We start from the raw sequence: 25,762 nt of genomic DNA on the forward strand, positions 1-25,762 counted from the left end.
CTTGAAAGTATCTCTGGGGGTCCTGGATAAATATTAAAGCCTGTTGGTTAAGAAAATTACCAAAGGGAACTGTGAGGGGAAGTGATGAATTAGGAGATTGGGACTAATAAATACACACTGCTATATATAAACTAGATAACTATTAATAACAAGGATCTACTAAATAGCACAGGGAACTCTACTCAATATTCTGTAATATCCTATATGGGAAAATAGTTTGAAAAAGACTATATATATTTGTTTTATATATATACGTATATATATATAAAACATAAATGCATGTGTGCTAAGTCGTTTCAGTAGTGTCCGAATCTTTGTGACCCCATGGACTGTAGCCTGTCAGGCTCCTCTGTCTGTGGGGGTTCTCCAGGAAAGAATACTGGAGTGGATTTCCATGCCCTCCTCCAGGGGATCGTCCCAACCCAGGGATTGATATATATACAAAACTGATTTATATATATATATAATATAATAATATAATGATATAATACTAATATAATATCACATATAATTTAATATGTATATTTACATGTAATATAATATATTATATATTACATACAATGTAATATATAATAATATTACATATAATATAACAATATATTGCATATATAATATTAAATATAATATAATAATATGTAATATAATAACATTAATATATTATATGTAATATAATGATATATTTATAATACACATAATATATATTCATATACATTTACAATACATATAATGTATTTATGCATATATATATATATAACTGATTCACTTTGCTGTATACCTAAAATTGACACAATATTGTAAATCAGCTCAGTTCAGTTCAGTTCAGTTCAGTCGCTCAGTGTCCGACTCTGTGACCCCATTGACTGCAGCACGCCAGGCCTCCCTGTCCATCACCAACTCCCGGAGCTTACTCAAACCCATGTCCATTGAGTCGGTGATGCCATCCAACCATCTCATCCTCTGTTGTCCCCTTCTCCTCCTGCCTTCAATCTTTCCCAATTAGGGTCTTTCCCAGCATCAGGGTCTTTTCAAATGAGTAAGTTCTTAGCATCAGGTGGCAAAAGTATTGGAGTTTCAGCTTCAGCATCAGTCCTTCCAATGACTATTCAGGCCTGATTTCCCTTAGGATGGACTGGTTGGATCTCCTTGCAGTCCAAGGGACTCTCAAGAGTCTTCTCCAACACCACAGTTCAAACGCATCAATTCTTCGGTGCTCAGCTTTCTTTATAGTCCAACTCTCACATTCATACATGACTACTGGAAAAAGCATAGCTTTGACTAGACAGACCCTTGTCTCGAAGAATTTTCCACAATTTGTTGTGACCCATACAGTCAAAAGCTTTGGCATAGTCAATAAAGCAGAAGTAAATTGACTGTATTCCATTAAAAATTAAGCCAAAAGAAAATAGACTCTTCCATTCCTGAGTAAACATGGGCAAGATATTAAGCATGTTTGTATCTCAGTTGTGCCATCTCTAAAAAGGTGCTAATGACGCTGCCTATGTATAGGACTGCTCTGAGGTTATCTAAGTTCTCCTAGGAGAGCATGCGGACCTTAGTAAGTGCTCAGTGCCAGGTCACACTACTCCCTAATGAATATACAACAAACAGGTTTTTTTCCCCCTGTTTCTTTAGAGAAGACAGGACCTTTGACACAGTTTGTTCAAGAAGTGAAAGAGGCAAACCTCCAGTTTTATGCAGAAGGGGTGAAATTTGAATCAAATGACCTCTTTGAGAAGTAATGCTGAATCATACCATCCACCCATCATTCCCTCAACCATTATTTGACTTATTTCTTGCCACAAACTGTGACATGGGTAAGGCATATGTATTATCCCCATTTTTACGTACCAGGCCACCGAGACTGAGGTTAAATGACTTGCCCACAGTCAGCAGTCTCTAAAGAGCCTCCTTATCTTCCTGCTCCACATCTCATGCCTTTGAAGTCCGCCCTGCCTGCCCATCCTGATTTTTGCACATTAACATGCATGCAGTGCACCTGCTCCCTGGGAAACAAGTTCGCCTGTATCAGCGTTTGAAGTTGGTGTCTGAAACTTGTTTTTATTAAAGATGGAAAATTCACTGAATAGGCAGATGGACTTGAAGGCCTTTGCATTGCTTTGGAGATCAAGATGCTGGGTGAGTGTTATTATCCGTGTGCTCATAATTTGATCAAAAAAGCAGATCTGACCTGAAGAAAATGAGATCTCGAAAGGGGGCAGTGGTCATCAACTTTGAGCCAGGAGACCTCAGGCTTATTCAAATTTAGATTCAGGAAGTTACTACGGTTTGAGGGGAAAATGTCTGCCTGAGACAGTAATGCATTCCATAGCTGACCTCGGTGTCATAGGAGACTGGGTAGGATGTGGTGATTCAGTATCATTAGCAGAGGTGATGATGCACACGCAGTGATTCCTGGGAGAATCCTGCAGGCAAGAAGCTGAGGGAGAAAGGTAAAGCTGCTAATTAAGCATTCAAGTCTCCAGAGAAGGACTGCTGCTTGGCACTGTTAATAGAGTAGCGATACTGCTAATAAGATACTGCTTGACAGGGTCTGAGTTTTCTCAGACTCAGTACCAAGGACTTTGCATCCTCCATTTCATTAAATTCTCTCAAAAACCTATGAGGTAGATGTTTTTATTATACCTATTTCACAGGTAAGAAAAGTTAGTCTCAGGGACGTCAAATGATTTTCGCATGGTCACAAAGTAGTGAGTGGTGAGGAAAAACTGAAACCAGCTCTGATATTAGAGCCCAAACCACTTGATTTACTGCCTCCCTAAGATTTTTAATCTCAATGGAAAATGAAACAATGACTCTCAAGACAGTTATTGATTGCTGGAGATATGATCATTTGGTGACTACATCAACTCTGGGTTTCCCTGGGCTGAGTTTAACCTTCTCACTGTTTACTCATGAGGACTTCAAACACGGACAAATGCCTGTCATTTTTGACACCTGCCATGGATCCTTATGGCTCGTGGAATAATGTTCAACCCCTCTGAATAAAGTTGGAAGTTCACAATATTCTCTCAGAGTAGGTTTTTGGAAGCCAACAGGAGGAAGGCAGCCCTTGGAACCTCACCATCGTCCAAGTTCATTAACCAGAACCCACTCTGTGCAAAGCACGTAGGTGATGCAGGGCAGATCCACTCAACACTTCCTCTGGGAGCTCACAGTCTTGGATAGGAGATCAGATATGTTCGTAAATAATAAGCTAGAAAGTTGTTGGTGCCTTAAAAAAGGGACAAACTTGTGGCAAGTTTAGACATAAAAGAGGCAACAAACACCAAGAGATAATGTTCTGTGAAGGTCAACAGTGAGGCTGGGAGGGTTAGCTAGAGGGGAGAGAGACTGGAAGCAGGACCAAATCCATCCCACCGTCTGACTTGTAAATAAAATGTTACTGGAACCCAGTCATGCCCTTTGCCTCATGTATTGTCCATGGCTGCTTTCTCGCTGTGATGGAAGAATTAAGTAGTTGGTTCCAAGACCATATACGGTCCATGGAGCATAACATATTTATTACCTCGCCTTTCCCAGAAAAAGTTGTCTAAGTTCTGGACTAGGACCCTGGACTCCAGGGCTGTTGAAGCATCAGCATTTCCCTTGACCCAGTGGAGACATGGAGAAATGAGAGGTGACATGACTAACCAAGGTGAGAAAGTGAGTTATTGATAGATCTCGACCTAAAGCTATCTATCAATAGGTCATGTTGACTGGGTGTTTCCTTTATACTGGACATCACAGGAAGCAGTCGTCTATGTGTATTGTCTCATGTATTACAGCATCTGGTAAGGTAGGTGCCTAGAGTTTTTTTCCATTTTACAGATGAGGGGAGCATAGTGGGCTGAACAGTGTCCCCAAAATTCATGTCCATCCGGAACCTTCAATGTGACTTTATTTGAAAACAGGGGGTTTTGTAGATGTATTTAGTTAAGAATCTGGAGATGAAATCATACTGGATTTTAGTAGACCCTTAATTCAAGAGTGGTATCCTTATGATAGAGAAGCAAGGACACAAAGAGACCCAAAACAAAGGCTGTGTGAAAATGTGGAGGCAAAGCTTACAGTTATGCAGTGACTTCCTGGTGATCCAGTGGTTAAGACTCCATGCTCCCAATGCAGGTGGCCCAGGTTCAATCCCTGGTCTGGGAACTAGATCCCACATGCTACAACTAAGACCCAGTGCAGCCAAATAAACAAATTTTAAAAAGTAAATATTAACAAAAGATTACGGTTATATAGCCAAGAATACCAGGAGCTCCTAGAAATTGAAAGACACAAGTAAGTTTTCATCACTAGTCCTTGGAAGGAAGCCAGCTCTGCTGACACTGATTTCAGACTTCTAGCTTCCAGAGCTATGAGAGAATTATGATTATTAGTCTTTTTTAAAAAAATTTAATTGGAGGCTAATTACTTTACATTATTGTGGTAGTTTTTGCCACATATTGACATGGGTCAGCCATGGGTGAACATGTTGACTGGGTGTTTCCTTTATACTGGACACCACAGGAAGCAGTGTCCTATGTGTATTGTCTCATTTATTACAGCATCTGGTAAGGTAGGTGCCTACAGGTTTTTTTTTTTTCTTTCCATTTTACAGATGAGGGGAGCATAGTGGGCTGAACAGTGCCCCCAAAATTCATGTCCATCTGGAACCTTCAATGTGACTTTATTTGAAAACAGGGGGTTTTGTAGATGTATTTAGTTAAGAATCTGGAGATGAAATCATACTGGATTTTAGTGTAAATCCCCCATCCCGCACCCTCCCCCGTCCCTCCCATCCCATCCCTCTGGGTTGTCCCAGTGCACTGGCTTTGAGTGCCTGCTTCATGCATCAAACTTGGACTGGTGATTATCAGTCTTTTAAGTCACCCAGTTGTGGGAGCTGTAGGAAAGGAATGCACAGGCAGAGGCACACAGAACTTAAAATGCGTGGCCTAGACTCAAGTCTCGATCGGGGTCGAGTTTGGCTCCAGAGCCCATGCCCCTCACCACGCCCCTCCTTCTGTCCACGTCCAGGTGGCTGCAGCCATCCAAACAGTCAGCTGGGGTGTCTGAGCAGACAGCACCACTGAGTACAACCCACCTGGAATAGTGCAGAAGGTTCTGGATCAGTCTCATGTGTAGGTGTGGGAATCGCAGCATTGCATTATTTTACCCTGCAGCCAAGAGTCTCTAGCACAAGGAAGTGAATTTACTGCCTGACCTACAGGCCTGCTGTATTTATTGGTTTAGACAATTCGTGCGGCATGGGGATTGCTGAAATAGATATGGTGCCATTTGGAGAGCAGTTTCCTGATTCAATATCTCATCTGAAAGCTGGAGAAAGACCTTTAGAACTTGGAGAAAAATAAAGCTCCCAGGCTTTACATCTTACCTGTCTGCCCTTGGACCTAGGAAAGATTGGGGAACTGGCTGGTCTTGTTATATTTACATAGCGTGCCTTAAACCACTAAGTAAGGGCACATGCATCACTAAATCCTGACTATAACCCTGTGGTTTTTATAGATTAGGAAACTGAGGCTTTGAGAACTGGCTAAGGATGCTTTTCCGAGATCACAAGGCTACTAAGATGCGGGTCCAGAATTTAGAGTTAAATGTTCTGAGGAATTCTCTTCCCCCTACAACAGGGATGCTTTTCAAAGTGATTCTCTCTTGCCTTGCGTCTTTGCTTTTCTCCTTTGCCTCTCTCAGCAGAGATCCAGCCAAGACAAGGCCTCTGGCTTAGAGACAGGCCTGGAGGTCTGTCTGGTCATCTTTTGTCACATTGTCACTTTGACCCTGAAATGTGAATCATCCTTCAAATGGAAGTAGTTCTGGATTCTTGCCCTGTTCCTCTTTCCTTTTAGTCCACAAGCCCCACCCCATCTCCTGATCTTGTTTCTCACTGTGTCTTGGAGCTCCTGTGGATTGAGGTGGGGTATGACAGGGTTGGAAATGCCCAGGTCCTGGTGCCTCTTCGTGACTGTTAAGTACTTGCCACTGTTCAGATGGTAAGTCGTGTCCGACTCTTTGTGATCCAATGAACTGCAGCACACCAGGCTTCCCTGTCCTCCACTAACTCCTGGAGTTTGCTCAAACTCATGTCCATCAAGTCAGTTATGCCATCCAACCATCTCATCCTCTGTTGCCCCCTTCTCTTCTTGCCCTCAATCTTTCCCAAATCTTTGAGTACTTGTCTTGCTCTTTTCACAGTAGCACTCTATACTTTGATTGAAGAGAGAGTGTCATGTGGGAATTTTTAGCACTGAAAAGTGAAAGTGAAAGTTGCTCAGTCATTTCCACCTCTTTGCAACCCCATGGACTATACAGTCCATGGAATTCTCCAGGCCAGAATACTGGAGTGGGTAACCATTCCCTTCTCCAGGGGAATCTTCCCAACCCAGAGATAGAACTCAGGTCTCCCACATTGCTGGCAGATTCTTCACCAGCTGAGCCAGCAGGGAAGCCCAAGAATACTGGGGTGGGTAGCCTATCCCTTCTCCAGGGGAACTTCCCATCCCAGGAATCAAACAGGGGTCTCTTGCATTGGAGGCAGATTCTTTAGCAACTGAGCTACTAGGGAAGCCTAAAGTCAATAAAGGGCTTCCCAGGAGGCTCAGTGGTAAAGAATCCACCTGCCAATGCAGGAGACAGGGTTTCAATCCCTGGGCAGGGAAGATGCCCTGGAAGAGGGAATGGCTACCCACTCCAGTGTTATTGCCTGGACAGCTCCATGGACAGAAGAGCCTGGTGAACAAATTTTATTAGTTTCAATATAGTGATTCAATATGTTTATAGATTACATTTCATTAAAGTTATTGTAGAAAATTGGCTACATTACTAGTGCTACATCAAATATGTAGCTTATTTATTTCATACATAATAGCTTTTACCTCCGAATCACCTACCTTTATTTTTCCCCTCTCTGGTTCCCTCTCTCCACTGGTAACCACTAATTTCTTCTCTATATCTGTGTCTGCGTCTGATTTACTATATTAATTTGCTTGTTTTATTTTTTTAGAATTCCACATATAAGTCATAACATAGAGCATTTGAAATCAACAACTTTAAACCTGAATGTATCTTTTAACTTCCTACTAAATCCTAGCACTTAGATCAATTCCAAATCATGTTGTTAAATTTCTGTGGTCATTAAAAATTGACCCAAAACATTGGAATTAGAGGTTTCCACAGGGGACCTTCCCTGGTGGCTCAGAGAGTAAAGAATCTGCCTGCAATGCAGGAGACCTGGGTTCCATCCCTGGGTTGGGAAGATCCCCCGGAGGGGGGCATGGCAACCCACTCCAGTATCTTGCCTGGAGAATCCCCTTGGACAGAGGGATCTGGCGGGTTATAGTCCACGGTGTCGCAGAGTCCAACATGACTGAGTAGCTAAGCATAGCATAGTGCAGGGGACCTGCATTCCCCTGCAGGAATTGCTTCATTTCCTAGTTTGAGAAGCAGAAACTCAGAGTGTGCATGCTAGGCATCTGCAGTTGTGTCTGATTCTTTGCAACTCCCTCGACTGTAGCTCACCAGGCTCCTCTGTCCATGGGATTCTCCAGGCCAGAATACTGGAGTGGGTTGCCACGCCTTCCTCCAGGGGATCTTCCTGACTCAGGGATCGAACCCTCATCTCTTATGTCTAACCTGCATTGGTAAGTGGGTCCTTTACAACTAGCCTTTACAACCTGGGAAGCCCACAAACCCAGAGCAGCAGCTCTCAAATCTCATCAGGCATAAGAATTACTGAGGGAGCTTATAAAATGCATATTTTAGCTCCCCGGCCACAGAGGATCTGATTCAGTAGCTTTAGGTGGGCCCAGAAACCTGCCCACCCCCCTTTTTTTTAACAGCTATTCCAGATGATTCTGAGTCAAATGTGAAGAACACTGACCTGGAGGGAAAAGATGGATCGTCCGTAAAACTCTCCTCTTTTTAGCCAGGTTTTCAACAGGAGCTATTAATAAATAATAGACAATTAATCACAAAAAAATCCTAGTTAACTTATCTTGAACAACCACCCTATGTCTCTCAGACGCAGAGTACAGACTTATGGACAGTGGGGGGGGGGGGCAAGCTGAGAGTAGCACTGAAACATATATATCACCGCATGGAAAATAGAGAGCCAGTGGGAATTCGCTGTTTGATGAGGGGAGCTCAGCCCGGTGCTCTGTGACAAGCTAGAGGAGTTGGAAGGGATGGGAGGGAGGTTCAAGAGGGAGTGGACATACGTTTATCTAAGGCTGATTCTTGTTGATTTATGACAGAAACGAACGCAACACGGCAGAGCAACTATCCTCCAGCTAAAAATAACTAAATTAAAAAAAAAAACATATTGAATCTCCAATAAATTATGTTCTAAAATAACAACAAAAAAATTCACCATGTGTCACACACTATCACAATGAGGTTATAAAATCTCATGCATGTGTATGTGTGTTTAGTAGCTAAGTTGTATCTGACTCTTTGTGACCCCGTGGACTGTAGCCTGCCAGGCTCCTCTCTCCATCAGATTTCCTAGGCAAGAATACTGGAGTGGGTTGACATTTGGATCTTCCCGACCCAGGGATCGAAGCTGCAGCGACTGCATTGGCAGGCGGATTCTTTACCACTGAGCCACCTGGGAAGTCCATATATAATCTCATATGTCACCTCATTTCATCCTCACAGCAGCCTATATAGTAAATATTATTATTTTACATGTGTACAGATGAGAATTATTATTTTACATGTGTACTGAGATTCAGAGAGGTGGCTGATATCATACAGCTAATAGGAAGTCGTGTGGAACCCTAGCCCGAATCTGCCCACCTGTGTGCCTAGGTCCCCATGCTCCTAGTCTCCCAGTGTTGGGTTTCCACTTGATGGTTGAGAGATTACATGATTTAGTGACCTGGTAACAAAGTAGACTTGTGATAATCAAAATTGTGGGTCTAAAGCAGAGTTGGTCAGCTTTTTCTAAAGGGTGGCTAGAATATGGCAGATTCAGGATTGGAACCCGCATCTAACTCTAAATCTGTGCAGGTTCTTTCCCATCTGCCATGCGATTCCCAGCACTGGTACTAGCCCTCTATCTTTATTTAAGCAACAGTGTGATTTTAGTGCACGCCATTAGAGGCAGCTGGAAGCATCATTAACACTTTGGGCCACAAGGGTACCATTTAGTGCAATGAAGCAGATATCTTTTCACACAAATTATTTATTTATCCCAAAGTTTTCCACTTGAGCACCCAAAATGACTTGGACTAATGTATTATTTTATACTAATGAGGTGGTTGGAAATCAGTGTGTTTAAGGTTTATGAAATTTCAGACTAGCTTCTGAGTCTTTTATTTATTTTCTGGTGGGTTTCAAGTCAAATGTAACCTGTATGGTTCTTATTCATTTACACCCTTGCTCTTCTGAAAGCTATCTGAATGAATTATTGAATGTCCACTACTTATGCTCTTTTTAAAAGGGAATTTGAAGTGTCTTTCTAAAGAAACAGAATGTGTTGATTTTGTTGCCAAGTGTAAATGAATTTGAACCATGAACAAGTTTGGGATTTAGGGTGAAGCATTGAACTCGGGAGGCTTCAGTCGGCTTCCAACCTTGGCAAATCCATTCTTTAACCTCTAGAGCAGTTACATTGGAGCAATCCAGAGGGATAACAGGGCTCTAATGGAAGTTGTCAACAAAATTGAAAAGTTAAAAAAACAAAACAAAACAAGAGTATTTTAAAATCTGGAACTGGAGAGGTCCCTAGCTCTGAATAACTGAGGCATAAAACTCAAGAAGGCTTCACACAGCTTTAATCTGTCTCTGGATAGCATGTAAAATCCAAACTGAGAAGAGGGTGCCTAAGGGTTTCAGTACACTAATTCCAAGGTTGATTCTGCAAAAGGAACTGACTGGGATTCCTAGAAGAAAAGGAAGGCAGGAAGGAGAAAGAGAGAGACAGTTAAGAAGCATAGGGACAGAGAAAGAATTACAGAGATGAAGGAAGAGATGGGGTGAGAGAGAGGGAGGTGGGGTAGGGGGGCTGTGTTTAAAGACGAAAGCCTTGGGTTTGAATTCTCGTTCTGCTATTAATGTCTTATTAGCTTTCAAGCAGATCACTTGAATCTGTCTGAACCTGTTTTCTCATATATACAATGGGGATAAAGGTTCCAGACCTCACATTGTAGGACTGAGGTGGTGAGTGTGAGCAATTCTGAAGCTACAAAGGGTGATGATCCCTATCCCCAAGGGTCAACACGCCATCCTTAGCTCCATGCTACCTGTCCTCTCCCTCAATGCCCTGTGTTCCTCTTATGACCACAGGCAAATCTTTCTAAATTACTCCAGATCTCATGCCTAGATTCCATCTCCTTTTGCTGGTTTTCACTCTTTTGTTTATTTCTGCTCTTTGTGCATGCTTGGGGACTCAGTTGTGCCCGACTCTTTGCGACGGCATGGACTGTAGCCCATGGGATTTCCTAGGAAAGAATACTGGAGTGGGCTGCTATTTCCTCCTCCAGGGACTCTTCCCGACCCAAGGATCAAACCCTTGTCACCTGTGTTTCCTGCATTAGCAGGTGGGTTCTTTACCACTGAGCCACTGAGAAAGTACTTGCTTTCAGTCAGTTGTTCATTTTTAGATCCTTTCTGGGAGCCTTTAAATATGCTTTGACCTTCTAGTTGCCTCTGGGCACCACTCCATATGTATGATTCTTGGAAAATATATATATACACAAGCTACCTTCATGTGTTGTTGCTGTTCAGTCACCCAGTCATGTCCAACTCTTTGAGACCCCATGAACTGCAGCACGCCAGACCTCCTGGTTCCTCACCATCTCCTGAAGTTTGCTGAGTTCATGTCCATTGCATCAGTGATGCCATCCAGCCACCTCATCCTCTGATGCCCTCTTCTCCTTCTGCCCTCAATCTTTCCCAGCATTAGGGACTTTTCCAATGAGTTGGCTCCTCGAATCAGGTGACCAAAATACTGGAGCTTCAACTTCAGCATCAGTCCTTCCAATGAGTATTCAGGGTTGATTTCCCTTACGGCTGACTGGTTTGATCTTCCTTGGATCTCCTTGCTGTCCAAGGGACTGTTAGGAGTCTTCTCCAGCACCACAGTTCGAAGGCATCAATTCTTTGGTACTCTGTCTTGTTTATGGTCCAACTCTCACAACCGTATGTGACCCCTGGGAAGACCATAACCTTGACTATATGGACCTTTTTTGTCAGAGTAATGTCTCCCCTTCTCAACACACTGTTTGGGTTTGTCATCACTTTCTTGCCAAGAAGCAATCGTCTTCTGATTTCATGGCTGTAGTCACCATCTGCAGTGATTTTAGAGTCCAAGAAGAGGAAATCTGTCACTACTTCCACCTTTTCCTCTTCTATTTGCCATGAAATAATGGGGTTGGATGACAAGATATTTGTTTTTTAAACATTTAGTTTTAAGCTAGCTCTTTCACTCTCTTCCTTCACCCTCATCAAGAGGCTCTTTAGTTCCTCTTTGCTTTCTGCCATTAGAGTGGTATCATCTGCATGTCTGAGGTTGTGGATGTTTCTCCTTCCTATCTTGATTCCAGCTTGTAACCCATCCAACCTGGCATTTCTCATGATGTGCTCAATGTATTGGTTAAATAAATAAATAAGGTGACAGCAGAGAGCCCTGTTGTACTCCTTTCTCAATCCTGAACCAATCAGCTGTTCCATACAGGGCTCTAACTGCTGTTTCTTGACCCACATACAGGTTTCTCAGAATACAGGTAAGATGGTCTGGTAGTCCCATCTCTTTAAGAGCTTTCCACAGTTTGTTATGATCAATACAGTCAAAGGCTTTAGCATAGTTGATGGACCAGAGGTAGATGCTTTTCTGGTATTCCCTTGCTTTCTCTATGATCCGTCAGATGTTGGCAATTTGATCTCTGGTTCCTCTACCTTTTCTAAACCCAGCTTAGACATCTGGAAATTATTTGTTCACATAATGCTGAAGCCTAGCTTGCAAGATTTTGTGCATGACCTTACTAGCATGGGAGATGAGTGCAATTGTCTGATGGTTTGAACATTCTTTAGTACTATCCTTCTTGGGAATTGGGATGAGGATTGACCTTTCCCATCCTGTGGCCACTGCTGAGTCTTCCAGATTTGCTGACATGTTGAGTGCAACACTTTGACAGCATCATCCTTTAGGGTTTTGAATAGCTCTACTGGAATTCCATCGCATCCACTAGCTTTACTGACGGCAGTGCTTCCTAAGGCCCACTTAACTTCACACTCCAGGATGTCTGGTTCTGGGTAACAGACCACACCATCGTAGTTATCCAGTTCATTAAAGTCTTTTTTTTTGTACAATTCTTCCATGTATTCTTTCTATCTCTTCTTGATCTCTTCTGAGTCTACTAGGTTCCTACCATTTCTGTCCTTTTTTGTGTCCGTCTTTGGGTGAAATGTTCCCTTGATAGCTGCAATTTTCCTGAAGAGATCTCTAGTCTTTCCCCTTCTGTTGTTTCCCTCTATTTTTACGCACTGTTAACTGAAAAAGGACTTCTTGTCTCTCCTTGCTATTTCTCTTTCCCTTGCTATTTTACCTTTCTCTTTCTCCATTACTTTTTGTTTCTCTTCTTTCTTCAGCTATTCATAAAGCCTACTCAGATAAACTACTTTGCCTTCTTACTTTTCTTTTTCGTTGGGATGTTTTGTTTGCTGCCTCTTGTACAATATTATGGACCTGTCCATAGTTAGACTATGGACCATAGTCTATAGTCCATAGAAGAACTCTGTCCATAGTTCTTCAGTACACTCTTTACTAGATCTAATCCCTTGAATCTATTCGTCACCTCCACTGTATATTCATTTAGGGAGTTTAAAGGATTCCCTGGTAGCTCAGCTAGTAAAGAATCCATTTGCATTGCAGGGGACCCCAGTTCAATTCCTGGGTCTGGAAGATCTGCTGGAGAAGGAATAGGCTACCCACTCCATTAATCTTGGGCTTCCCTAGTGGCTCAGCTGGTAAAGAATCTGCCTACCATGTGGGGGACCTGGGTTCGATCCCTGAGTTGGGAAGATTCCCTGGAGGAGGGAACAGCTACCCACTTCAGTATTCTGGCCTGGAGAATTCTGTGCACTGTATAGTCCATGGCGTCATGGACACGACTGAGCGATTTTCATTTTCTTTCACTTTGATTTATGCCCTCATGTATTCTGGGTTGGGAAGATCCCCTGGAGAAGGAAAAGGCTACCCACTCCAGTATTTTGGCCTGGAGAATTCCATGGACTTTACAGTCCATGGAGTCGCAAAGAGTTGGACACGACTGAGAGACTTTCACTTCACACTCACCACTAAATAGCTTCTCAACCCATTTCAGCGTGGTGTCTACCACTTCCTGCTCCTCTAACACTGGCCCCCACCCCAAATTATCTTTCCCAAGTTTGCCTAATGATCTCCATAAGTTAGAGTTCAATGGACTGGTTTTGATCTCACGTGACTCTTTTTTGAATTCCACACTATTGGTCACCCCTTCCTTGTTAAAATACTCTTGTTTCTGTGACTTTGAACTCTCCAAGTATTCTTGCCAGTCCTCTAGAAGCTCCTGTTTTTTATTGGAGGATAATTGCTTTACAATGCTGTATTGTTTACTGTTGTACAACAACACAAATCAGCCATAAATATACATATATCCCCTCCCTCGTGAGGCTCCCTCCCTTCCCCTTACCTCCCCCCCAACCCCCAGGCCATCACAGGCACCAGGCTGGGCTCCCTGTGTTATTCAGCAGCTTCCCATTAGTTATCTGTTTTACGTATGATAGTTTATATGTGTCAATGCTGCTTTCTCTATGTGTCCCACCCTCTCCTTCCTCCGCTGGATCCACAAGTCCATTCTCCTTGTCTGCATCTCCATTTCTAGAAGCTCCTTTTCTGATGGCTGCTTATTCTCTTCCTTTCAATCTCTGTATGTTGAAATATCTTCAGTAGCAGTCCTGGGGCTTTTCTCTGTCTACACTCCCCTTCAGGCAGCAGAAACCCTTCATATACCTAACACTTCTCAGTTCATCCCTCTCCCAGCCTCTTTCTTGTCCAGGCTCAAATGTCAATGCCCTCTCAACAATTTTCTATTTGAATATCTTAAACTTAACATCTACCTGAATATCCTAAACGAGCATCTAAACTGAACAAGTTCAAAATAAAAGCTGTGGTTTTCCTCCAGATATGCTTCCTCTCAAGGTTCTCCAGTGCAATAAATGAGCAGTTGCTCAAGTCTGAAAGCTTAGAATTATTCCTAATACCTGCTCTCCTTCACTGCTCACATTAAATTTAATACCTAGCCCTGTTAATTCATCTTCCAAAATGCTTTGGAGTTGGCCCACTTAGCTTTAGATCCACTGATGTCCCTCTAGTTCAAGTCACGATCACTTCTCACCACAGTAGGGTGCTGATTTCCGCACTGGTTTTCCTACTTTTTCTATTGGCTTTGATTCTATCCTTCACACAGCAATGAGTGGAGATTGGGTTTACAATGGTGCTTATTAGAATATCCAGCATTTTAATAACAATCTGCAAGGTCCTACATGATCTGGCCTTTGCCTATCTTTCTCTGATCTCATCTCACTCATCACTGTCTGTCTTATTCACTGCCAATTGTTTTTGCTTTGGAAGTTTGGAGTTTGATATTTTCCTGTGTTGCAAAGGGCAAAGCAGTATAAAGAACTCAGAACTGTGATGTCAGAAAGTCAGAAGTCCTTTTGCTTTTAACTTTTGTAGAAAGTATTATCATATATGGATCCCAAGGGAATCTGGGGAGAAATGAGGCTATTTAGCAAATATTGATAAATGAAATTTTTTCAAGGGCTTCTTTTCATTTGTGATAAAATAGTAGTGCTGGGCAGAAGCCTAGAGGTCATCTAATTCAACTTTAGGTTTGGGGAAGTAAATTGGCTTCATGAGACCACAGAGCTCGTTAATTTTCACATCATGTAAATAACTTTCATATTAGGTATAACTGTGAGTGGACCAGATTCGCCTCTTTCATGGTAAAGTCAGCTTTTGCTCTTCAAACAGTTCATTGCTCTCACCTTGGAAAAAACCCTGTCATTTGTGTACTCTTATGAATAAGTTTAAGGAAGATTTTGTAAAAATGCCACTTGTAGTTTAAACCTCATTCTTCAGTGAAAATAAGAGAACTTTTCTTTCTCTAAGAAACCTTAGGCCTAGTGAAAGCATACATTTTCCAGTTAGATTACCCAGAAGCCTTTTCCTCTTGTACCTAAAATCCCATCATTCACAGGAGATCCAAGTGTCAAAGTGTGATGATTGCAAAGAATCAGGATGGTTTTCCCTAAGCCTCAGTTGTCCCACATGTGGAATAGTGATGATGTTCAATGTGTGTGTTTATGTCACATAATATGGGGAAAAATAGTAAGAAAATACATTTGAGAGCATCAAGTGTCCTGCATTGTCTCCATTTTGCTTTCTTACTTCCTTGGTCAAATTATGTAGCTGGTTACATCTCTTGTCTGTAAGTGAGGGTCCCAAGGAATATGTGTATATAGACACATTGCATGCAAGTGCACACACACAAACATACAAACACATGCTGGATTTTAGTCTGTTTGGGCTGCTATAGCAAAGTACCAAAGCGTGGATGGCTTATAAGCAACACAAATTTACTGCTCACAGTTCTGGAGGCCAGGAAGTCCAAGGTCAAGGCACCATCAAATTCAGTGTCTGGTGAGGGCCCACTTTCTCATAGATGATATCTTCTTACAGTAGCCCCACATGGCAAAAAGGGTAGGGAGCTCTCTGAAGTCTGTTTCATAAGGGCACCAATTCTATTCATGAGGGCTCAACCCTCACCACTTAATCACCTCCTCTAAAGGCCCCGTCTCCTAGTACCCATTACCTTGGGATTAGGCTTTAATATTTGAATTTTAAGGGAAACAAATATTCAGTCTATACATGTTCTTAGCAGCTCTCCATTGAAGCATTTATTGCAGCTGTAATTATACAGTAATTTATTTAAGTATATGGCTAATGCCTGATTTTCTATCTGAACTCTGAACTTTACATAGGCAAGAGCCCTCTTGCTCTGTTTTCTGTTATATCTGAGTACCTACAAATATGTGTCTGTTCATGTTACATTTATTTTTCAGATCTTCATTTAAGTGCCAATTTTCTAAGCTCTGAGCATCTAGCCATTTAAAGAAGCTCTTGTTTACGGTACCTCATTCCACTGGGAGGAGACAGATGGTCACACATCCCTGTTCTTTCATTTACTAGCTGTGTGATTTTGGGCAAGTTACTCAACCCATCTGTGCCTCAATTTCCTGATCTGCAAGATGAGAGCTAATTCTCCATTCACTACACCTCCCACACTTTTGTACCTTCTGTCCCAGCTTTTGATTTGACTACGTCTTCAAGTGTATCTCCACAGCAGATAGTCTCGGAAGCCATAGCATCTCCCTTGGTGGAGAGAGTAGAGTTGTTTCCCTGACCATCTTAAGAGATATGGGCTTCCCTGGTGGCAAGATGGCAGGAGACTCAGGTTCAATCCCAAAGATGGGAAGATCCCCTGGAGAATGGAATGGCTATCCACTCCAGTATTCTTGCCTGGAGAATTCCATGGACAGAAGAGCGTGGCGGGCTACAGTCCATGTGGTCACAAAGAGTCGGACATGACTGAGTGACTAACACTCACTTTCACACTTTTTCACTTTCAGAGAGATAATGTCTCTCTCTGAAGTAAAGTGAAGTAATGATCTCTGTTCATTTCCAAGGCAAACCATTCAATATCATAGTAATCCAAGTCTATGCCCCAACCAGTAATGCTGAAGAAGCTGAAATTGAACAGTTCTATGAAGACCTAAAAAACCTTCTAGAGCTAACACCCCCAAAAGATGTCCTTTTCATCATAGGGGCTTGGAATGCAAAAGTAGGAAGTCAAGAGATACCTAGAGTAACAGGCAAATTTGGCCTTGGAGTACAGAATGAAGCAGGGCAAAGGCTAATAGAGTTTTGCCAAGAGAACGCACTGGTCATAGCAAACACCCTCTTCCAACAACTCAAGAGAAGACTCTACACATGGACATCACCAGATGGTCAATACCGAAATCAGATGATTATATTCTTTGCAGCCAAAGATGGAGAAGCTCTATACAGTCAGTAGAAACAAGACTGGGAGCTGACTGTGGCTCAGATCATGAACTCCGTATTGCCTAATTCAGACTTAAATTAAAGAAAGTAGGGACAACCACTAGACCATTCAGGTATGACCTAAATCAAATCCCTTACGATTATACAGTGGAAGTGACATGTAGATTCAGGGGATTAGATCTGATAGACAGAGTGCCTGATGAACTATGGACAGAGGTTCGTGACATTGTACAGGAGGCAGTGATCAAGACCATCCCCCCAAAAAGAAATGCAAAAAGGCAAAATGGTTGTCTGAGGAGGCCTTACAAATAACTGAGAAAAGAAGAGAAACTAAAAGCAAAGGAAAAAAGGAAAGATATACCCACTTGAATGCAGAGTTTCAAAGAATAGCAAGGAGAGATAATAAAGCCTTCCTAAGTGATCAATGCAAAGAAATAGAGGAAAACAACAGAATGGGAAAGGTTGGAGATCTCTTCAAAAAATTAGAGATACCAAGGGAACATTTCATACAAAGATGAGCACAATAAAGGACAGAAGTGGTATGTACCTAACAGAAGCAGAAGATACTAAAAAGAGGTGGCAAAATACAGAGAAGAACTGTACAAAAAAGATTTTTGTGACCCAGGTAATCACAATGGTGTGATCACTCACCTAAAACCAGTAATCCTGGAATGCATGTCAAGTGGGCCTTAGGAAGCATCACCATGAACAAAGCTAATGAGGTATGGAATTCCAGTTGAGCTATTTCAAATACTAAAAGATGGTGCAGTGAAAGTTCTGCACTCACTATGCCAGCAAATTTGGAAAACTCAGCAGTGGCCACAGGACTGGAAAAGGTCAGTTTTCATTCCAATCCCAAAGAAAGGCAGTCCCAAAGAATGCTCAAACTACTGTACAGTTGCACTCATCTCATATGCTAGCAGGGTAGTATTCAAAATTCTTCAAGCCAGGCTTCAATAGTACACGAACTGTGAACTTCCAGATGTTCAAGCTGGATTTAGAAAAGTCAAAGGAACCAGAGATCAAATTGTCAACATCCGTTGGATCATCGATAAAGCAAGAGAGTTCCAGAAAAACACCTACTTCTGCGCTATTGACTACACCAAAGCCTTTGACTGTGTAGATCACAAAGACCACCTTACCTGCCTTCTGAGAAGTTTGTATGCAGGTCAAGAAGCAACAGTTAGAAATGGACGTGGAACAACAGACTGGTTCCAAATTGGGAAAGGAGTACGTCAAGGCTGTATATTGTCACCCTGCTTATTTAACTTATATGCAGAGTACATCATGAGAAACACTGGGCTGGAAGAAGCACAAGCTGGAATCAAGATTGCCAGGAGAAATATCAATAACTTCAGACACGCAGATGACACCACCCTTATGGCAGAAAGTGAAGAGTAACTAAAGAGTCTCTTGATGAAAGTGAAAGAGGAGACTGAAAAAGTTGGCTTAAAACTCAGCATTCAAAAAACTAAGATCATGGTATCTGGTCCCATCACATCTTGGCAAATAGATGGGGAAACAATGGAAACAGTGAGAGATTTTATTTTTGAGGGGGCTCTAAAATCACACCAGATGGTGACTGTAGCCATGAAATTAAAAGATGCTTGCTCCTTGGAAGGAAAGCTATGACCAACCTAGATAGCATATTAAAAAGCAGAGACATTACTTTACCAACAAAGATCCATCTAGCAAAAGCTATGGTTTTTCCAGTAGGCATGTAAGGATGTGAGAGTTGCACTCTAAAGAAAGCTGAGCGCTGAAGAATTGATGCTTTTGAACTGTCGTGTTGGAGAAGACTCTTGAGAGTCCCTTGACAGCAAGGGGATCCAACCAGTTCATCCTAAAGGAAATCAGCCCTGAATATTCATTGGAAAGACTGATGCTAAAGCTGAAACTCCAATACTTTGGTCACCTGATGTGAAGAACTGACTTACTGGAAAAGACCCTGATGCTGGGAAAGATTGAAGGTGGGAGGAGAAGGGGATGACAGAGGATGAGATGGTTGGATGGCATCACTGACTCGATGGACATGAGTTTTAGCATGCTCCGGGAGTTGGTGATGGACAGGGAAGCTTGGCGTGGTGCGGTCCATGGGGTCCCAAAGAGTCAGACATGACTGAACAACTGAATGGAAGTGAAGTTTGAGCAGCTTTGACAGTGGTCTCATTATAAGATTGAGGGTCTCCTAAGCTCAGGTTTGTATGTGTCACATAGGGGCCCAGTGTACACAGCATCCATGAGGGTCCACTTGCCTCATTCCTGTGGGATTTGGGGGGAGCAGTGGTAACCGACACACATAAAGCTCACATCACCTAAAGTGTGGTGAGTAATAATGTTCTTTGCTTCTGAGTCAAATGTCTCATAGCTTCTGACAGCACCTACATGTGGCAGGTTGCCTTGTTAGCTGGCAGTAGGGAAAAGTCACAAGACTCTCCCCAGTTCTTGATAATCACCTTAAGTCCTACTCCATAATGTCATTATGAGGAGCAAGTGGAATAATGCCCTTGTACTTGCTCTTGCTTTGTCTGGGATACTCCTTCCCCTAACTCGGATTGTGCCACTGTATTTGCTCACTTACTCACTCACCATCTTTAGGTTTTTTCCTTAGATGTTATCTTCTTCATTTATTTTTTTAATGGCTGTAGCATGTGGGATCTTAGTTCCCTGACCAGGGCTTGAACCTGTGGCTCCCTGCAGTGGCAGCATGGAGTCTTAACCACTAGATCACCAGGGAAGCCCTTAGATGTTATCTTCTCAGTGAGGTCTGGACTCCCTGACTTCAAATGACCACTTCCTCTATATTGACCAAGACTCAACCAGAGAAACAGAAGCAGTAGGAGACATATATTAAAGATGTATTCCAAGGAATGTGTGTGTGCTTGCATGCTCAGTTGCTAAGTCTTGTCCAACTCTGAGACTCAATGTGCTGTAGCTAACCAGATTCTTCTGTCCATGGGATTTTCCAGGCAAGAATACTGGAGTGGGTTACCATTTCCTCTTCCAGGGGATCTTCCTGACCCAGGGAAGGTCTTCCTGCAGTTCTTGCATTGGCAGGCAGATCTTTTACCACTGAGCCACCTGGGAAGCCCAACCCAAGGAATGGGTTTATGCAACTGTGGGGGTGGCCAGGCAAGTCTGAAACCCACAAGCCTGGGAGGGCTAGCTGGGGCTCTCAGGAAAAGCTGATGCTGTAGTTCGCAGGGAGAACTTCTTCCTTACAAAAGCTTCAGCTTTGCTCCTAGGGCCTTTCAACTATTTGAATCAGGCCCACCCAGACTATCTAGGACAATCTCCCTTACTTAGAAGCAACTGATCATGGGCTCTAATCATATCTACAAATCACTATCCCAGTAACACCTAGAAACTTATGGCTGAGTAGGAGGCATTTCAGTGGTTAAGATCTCATGCTTCCATTGCAGGGGCATGGATTCAATCCCTGGTCTGGGAGCTAAGATCCTGCATGTTATGTAGCATGGCTAAAAAGAGGAGAGACTTTTGACTGTTCACTGTTGTTTTCTCTACACTCTCAATGGTCCTTGGCCCACAGCATGCTATACTCAGTCGCTCAATCTTGTCTGACTACTTGTGACCCTATGAACTGTAGCCTCCAGGCTCCCCTCTGGGATTTTCCAGGCCAGAATCCTGGAGTGGGTTGCCATTTCCTTCTCAATGACCCATAACAGGAGAGGTCCAAAAAATATCTGTTGAATATTGAATGAATGAAGGTGAATGTTTAGAGCCAGCCCTGCTACATGGTAAGTGTGCAGTAAATGCTAGTTATTAGTACAATAAACTGCACACATTACCAAGATAAATATTGTATTTATGTGTATCAACATTGTTTTCCTCCTTTCATACTTTAATCCCAGACACATTCTCAAAGGTGCTTCCTGCCCTCCAGCAAAATTTTGGCACTTTTTGCCTGGCCTACCAGCTCCCGTGGGGTCTACCCTTCTTGAACGGTCTCTAGCCCACTTCCTGTGATCTGAATTTCTTTAAGTCCCATTATGCTCATGCTCTTCTTCCTACCTGTCTTCTTTTGCAGAAGCCGTGAATGCTTTCTCCAATCTTTTGGGCACCTGGCTTACTCTCATTTCTCTTGTAACATTCAGTTTGGGTATTGACTCCCATTCAAAGTCCTTGCTGATCCCCAAGACTGAGTCCCCTTCTGTTCCTCCACTGTGTTCCGTGCCCAGCTCTGTTCTGACACTTAGCCAAGCTCACCATTGACTCACTTCATGGTAAAATCCTTGCAGACAAGATCGTCTCATTCATCTCTGCATCTCCAGCACACAGTAGCACTTCTGGTATAAAGGGATGTCAGATAAATCCAGTTGGGCAAAACAACTGCCCTTGGATGAGAGTCCCAAGCGGGTACAGGAGCAGCTGCTTTCATCAGCATCTCCTAAGGGTGGTGTCCTTCCCCCTCAACCCTCCTCAGGTCTGAGAACCACCTGGGAGTGTTTCAAGAGCACAGTGCCTGGGCCTCGACCCCAGCAATTCTGATAAAGCTACTCTTCTGTGAGTCTATGTAGTGTGTGCCAGGATTTTTCTTAGAGTTTCCCCAGATAGTTTGGCTGTGCCTACGGAGCTGAGAAACACCACCTTAAAAAGGCTGATGTCACAAAGTTTCTAGTTTATTTGCTCCATGCCTGGCCAGGGGCACAGGGCTACCCTTTTCCCTCTAATCTGAAAGCAGCTCATTTCTTTGGGTAGCTTCATGCCGGGAATCCTTGCTGTTGTCCAGGCCCTACTCGTAGTTAACGGTGTACCTGGGTTTATGGCCTTGAGCAGCCTGGCTGGGAAACAATTTGCTTTTTTACTGCATTTTTATTTTTCATTGAAAAGGATGTATTAGGTGATCATAGGCAGATGCTTCAAATATAATAAAAATGATCCAGAGTTTGCCATGCAAGCTCACACTGTTCTTTGGGAGTGAGAAGGAAGATGGAAGGGGGTGGTGGGCTGGGAAGGGTTTAAGTCAGATCAGCCTATCCGGGTACCTGAGTTTCTTTGCTAACTACCTTTATCTTCCCATGGTGATTAAGGGAGAAGGTTCTGGATTCATATACCCGATTTTAAATCCCAGGTCAGGCATTTACTAACCTCTGCTTGTCCCGAATCCAGACCCCCTGATTCATAAGCATGTATGATGGCAGTTGTTTGACCACTAAGTTTGGTGGGTTTCGTCAGGTGGCAGCAGGTACCTAAGTTGCGAGGTGCCAGTGAGCAAGCTGGAAGCTGCAAGTCCTTTTGTGGACTGACTCTGGAAGTTACTGGTGTTGATTTTGCTGTGTGCTTTTGGTGGAAGCAGTCAGCAGTTTGTAGAGACTCACCAGGAGGGACATTGACCCTCTACCTGATAGTGGGTGAGTGTCAGAGGGTCAACTTGGAACTCCTTTGTGACTCAGTTTCCTCATTTTTTGCACAGAGCCAAAGCCCTGCTACATATGATTTTGAGGGTTAAATGATATGATATGTAAGGCATAAACAAGAATGAAATAATGCTATTTGCAGCAACATGGCTGGACCTAGAGGTTATCATATTAAGTGAAGTAAGTCAGACAGAGAAAGACAAATATCATATGATACCACTTAAATGTGAAATCTAAAAAATAACACAAATGAATCTGTATGCAAAACAGAAACACTCAAAGACGAAGAAGACAAAGTTATGGTTACCAAAGAAAAAAGTGGGGTGGGGAAGGATAAATTAGGCAGATGGGATTAATAGATATGTACTACTGTGCACAAAATAGTTGGAGAATACATTGCGGGGAGTATTGTGAGTTAAATTACGCACCTCCCCACCCAAATCCCAAGAAGACTCTTGAGAGTCCCTTGGACTGCAAGGAGATCAAACCAGTCAATCCTAAAGGAAATCAACCCTGAATAGTCATTGAAGGACTGATGCTGAAGCTGAAGCTCCAATACTTTGGCCACCTGCAGTGAAGAGCTGACTCATGTGAAAAGACCCTGATGCTGGGAAAGATTGAGGGAAAAGGGAAAGAGAGTGGCAGAGGATGAGATGATTAGATAGCATCATCGACTCAATGGATACGATTTTGAACAAACTCCAGGAGATCGTGGAGGACAGAGGAGCCTGGCATGCTGCAGTCCACGGGATTGCAAAGAGCTGGATACGATTTAGTGACTAAATGACAACCATCCCTAATACTTGTGAATGTGACCTTATTTAGAAATAAGATCTTTGGAGACTTAATTAAGATGAGGTCATACTGGAGCAGGGTGGGCTGAAAATAACCCAGTGAATGGTGTCCTTATAAGGAGAGGGAAATTTGGATACAGGCATTCAGACAGGAGAAAACAAAGTGAAGACAGAGACTCAGAGGGAAGATAACCCTGTGAAGATGGGAGCCCAGATGGGAGAGATGCAGCCATAAGCCCAGGAACACCAAGGCTTGCCAGGAATACCAAGCTTTCTGCCCCAGAGACTTGAATGGAAGCATGGCTCTGCCAACACTTTGATTTCAGGTGTCTACCCTCCAGAACAGAGAGAATGAATTTCTGTTGTTTCAAGTTCCCCAGTTTTTAATGGCAGCCCCAGGAAACTAACACAGAATGGTTATGTCCATTCCACCATGTTTATCCCCCCAAGCCTTGCACTGCACCTGGCTCATGGCCCTCTAGAGATGTGGACTAAACCCTGATGGGGCTGTCCTTGGGACAGGGATTTATCTTTCTGGCTCCCAGATCCCACTTGCAAAGCAGAGGGAGCACTTGGATTAGCAAGCTGGTTCAGCTGTGAGTTTCCCTTGACTGCTGATTGAGGTGAGTTGGGAACCTGGGGGAATGGACTCCCCAGGACACAGGATTGTCAAACAATTAGCCTCCTCCCTCAGGGTGCCCATAGGTCTGAAACCAGCCCTCCTAGGATGCCTGAGAGAGTGTGGCGGTGTATCAATCATGTCTTTTCATTCTGTAGCTTTTCCAACTTTATTGAGAAGTAATTGACAAATGTGATTATATTTATTGTTATTTTTGATGTTGTGACATCCCAGGGCTTAGCTGACCCTGGCTAGACTGCTCCTTCCAGAGGTAGCTAATTCCTGAGATAACTGGCCTGTGATTTTCCTATGCAAACCAGCCAATCCACAGTCCAGGTGCCCAACCATCCCCTTCAGGGGGCACTCACACGCCAGGCCACTCTCCCTGCCCTCATCAGCCCAGGTCAGGTACCAGATTCCTAGGGACAGCTCCCATGCCCTAGAATCTGCTGGAATTATTCAAACTAGCCAATCCTCAGCCGGCCCACTCTGCCTCACTGGCTCATGACTTCCCTCGTGGCTCAGACGGTAAAGAGTCTGACTGCAGTTCAGGAGACTCAGATTCGATCCCTGGGGCAGGAAGAGTCCCTGGAGAAGGGAATGGCAACCTGCTCCAGTATTCTTGCCTGGAGAATTCCATGAGGAGAGAAGCCTGGTAGGCTACAGTCCACGGGGTTGCAAACAGTCAGACACAATTGAGCAACTAACACTTTCGACAAATCCTAAGCCTGCCCACCGAAATAGAGGCATTTGCCCCCTCCCCTCTGGCTCCTCACTGGCCCTGGCGCTCCCCATCTTGGACCTGTATGGATGCCTGAGGTTGGTGAGTAAAATTTCTCCCCCATGACAGTCATTCCTATGTTGGTGTGTTTTACCATATCCGGTCAAAACAAATCCTGGGTACCCATTAAAAAGAGGGGTTTGGGGGGATGCCTGAAATTCAGAAAGGATAGGGTCTGAGGGGACAGGGGATTTGGTGAGAGGGAAGGCTGCAGGAATGGTCAGGGATCAGGTCTCAGAGGACATGGCGGGGATGAGAGAAGACGGCCAGAAACCACCAGGCCACCAGGCAGCTCGGCAGACAGAGCCTGCGGGGATGGCCCAGCTGCCTAAGCTGTGAGTCAGCCTGGAGCGGAGCCATGACTGCCGTGGACGTCTGCGTGTCTCCCAAGAGGCGCTTAGGGCCCTTGTGCGTATCTTTTGTGACAGCAACATGGGGTGGGTGGATGGGTTGGAGCTGAGGAGCCAGGGTTCCTCTCTACAAGCGTGTTTTCAGGGCAATAACTCAGAGAGAGGAGGCTGCCAGTATGATTTTAGAGAGGAAACCAGGCCAAGTCCCTGGAGGATAACAGGAAACCGGTTCAGGCCTCCTAAGCAGTTCTGGCAGCCTTAGCTGTCAAAAGAAAGCATCCCAGGGGACCCTGTGCTGCTAGAATGGCAACCTGCCTTCCCGAGGGCTCCGGTCACCGCCTGCCCCCAGGCTCCTGTGAAAGGACTCTCCTGACACCTTCCATCAATTCCCCTTATCTCCTCTTCCTGAGGGAGGGTCATCCTCTCTCCCCATCTAGCTGCAGCATCCGTTGATTTTTGTAGTTGTTATGCCAGCAGAGATGGGCGCTGAAGGAGAATGACCTGCAAGTCGAAAGTCCTGAACATGACAGAGGAGTTCAGACTCCTGTGAGTGACAGCGTTCGTCCTTGGATTTTAAAGGGCCAGGTCCTATAGGATACTGTACACAGGTGCCGTTTGATGGCTGCATGGTTACTTTGGTTTAATTCTTATTTGCCTTTTGTATCATCCCCCAAACAAAGCCTTCTTCTGATGAATTATTTATTTATCAGCCCACTGGTGGCACAGTGTT

The sequence above is a fragment of the Cervus canadensis genome, chromosome 26, assembly GCF_019320065.1.
Source record: "Cervus canadensis isolate Bull #8, Minnesota chromosome 26, ASM1932006v1, whole genome shotgun sequence".
NCBI lineage: Eukaryota > Metazoa > Chordata > Mammalia > Artiodactyla > Cervidae > Cervus > Cervus canadensis.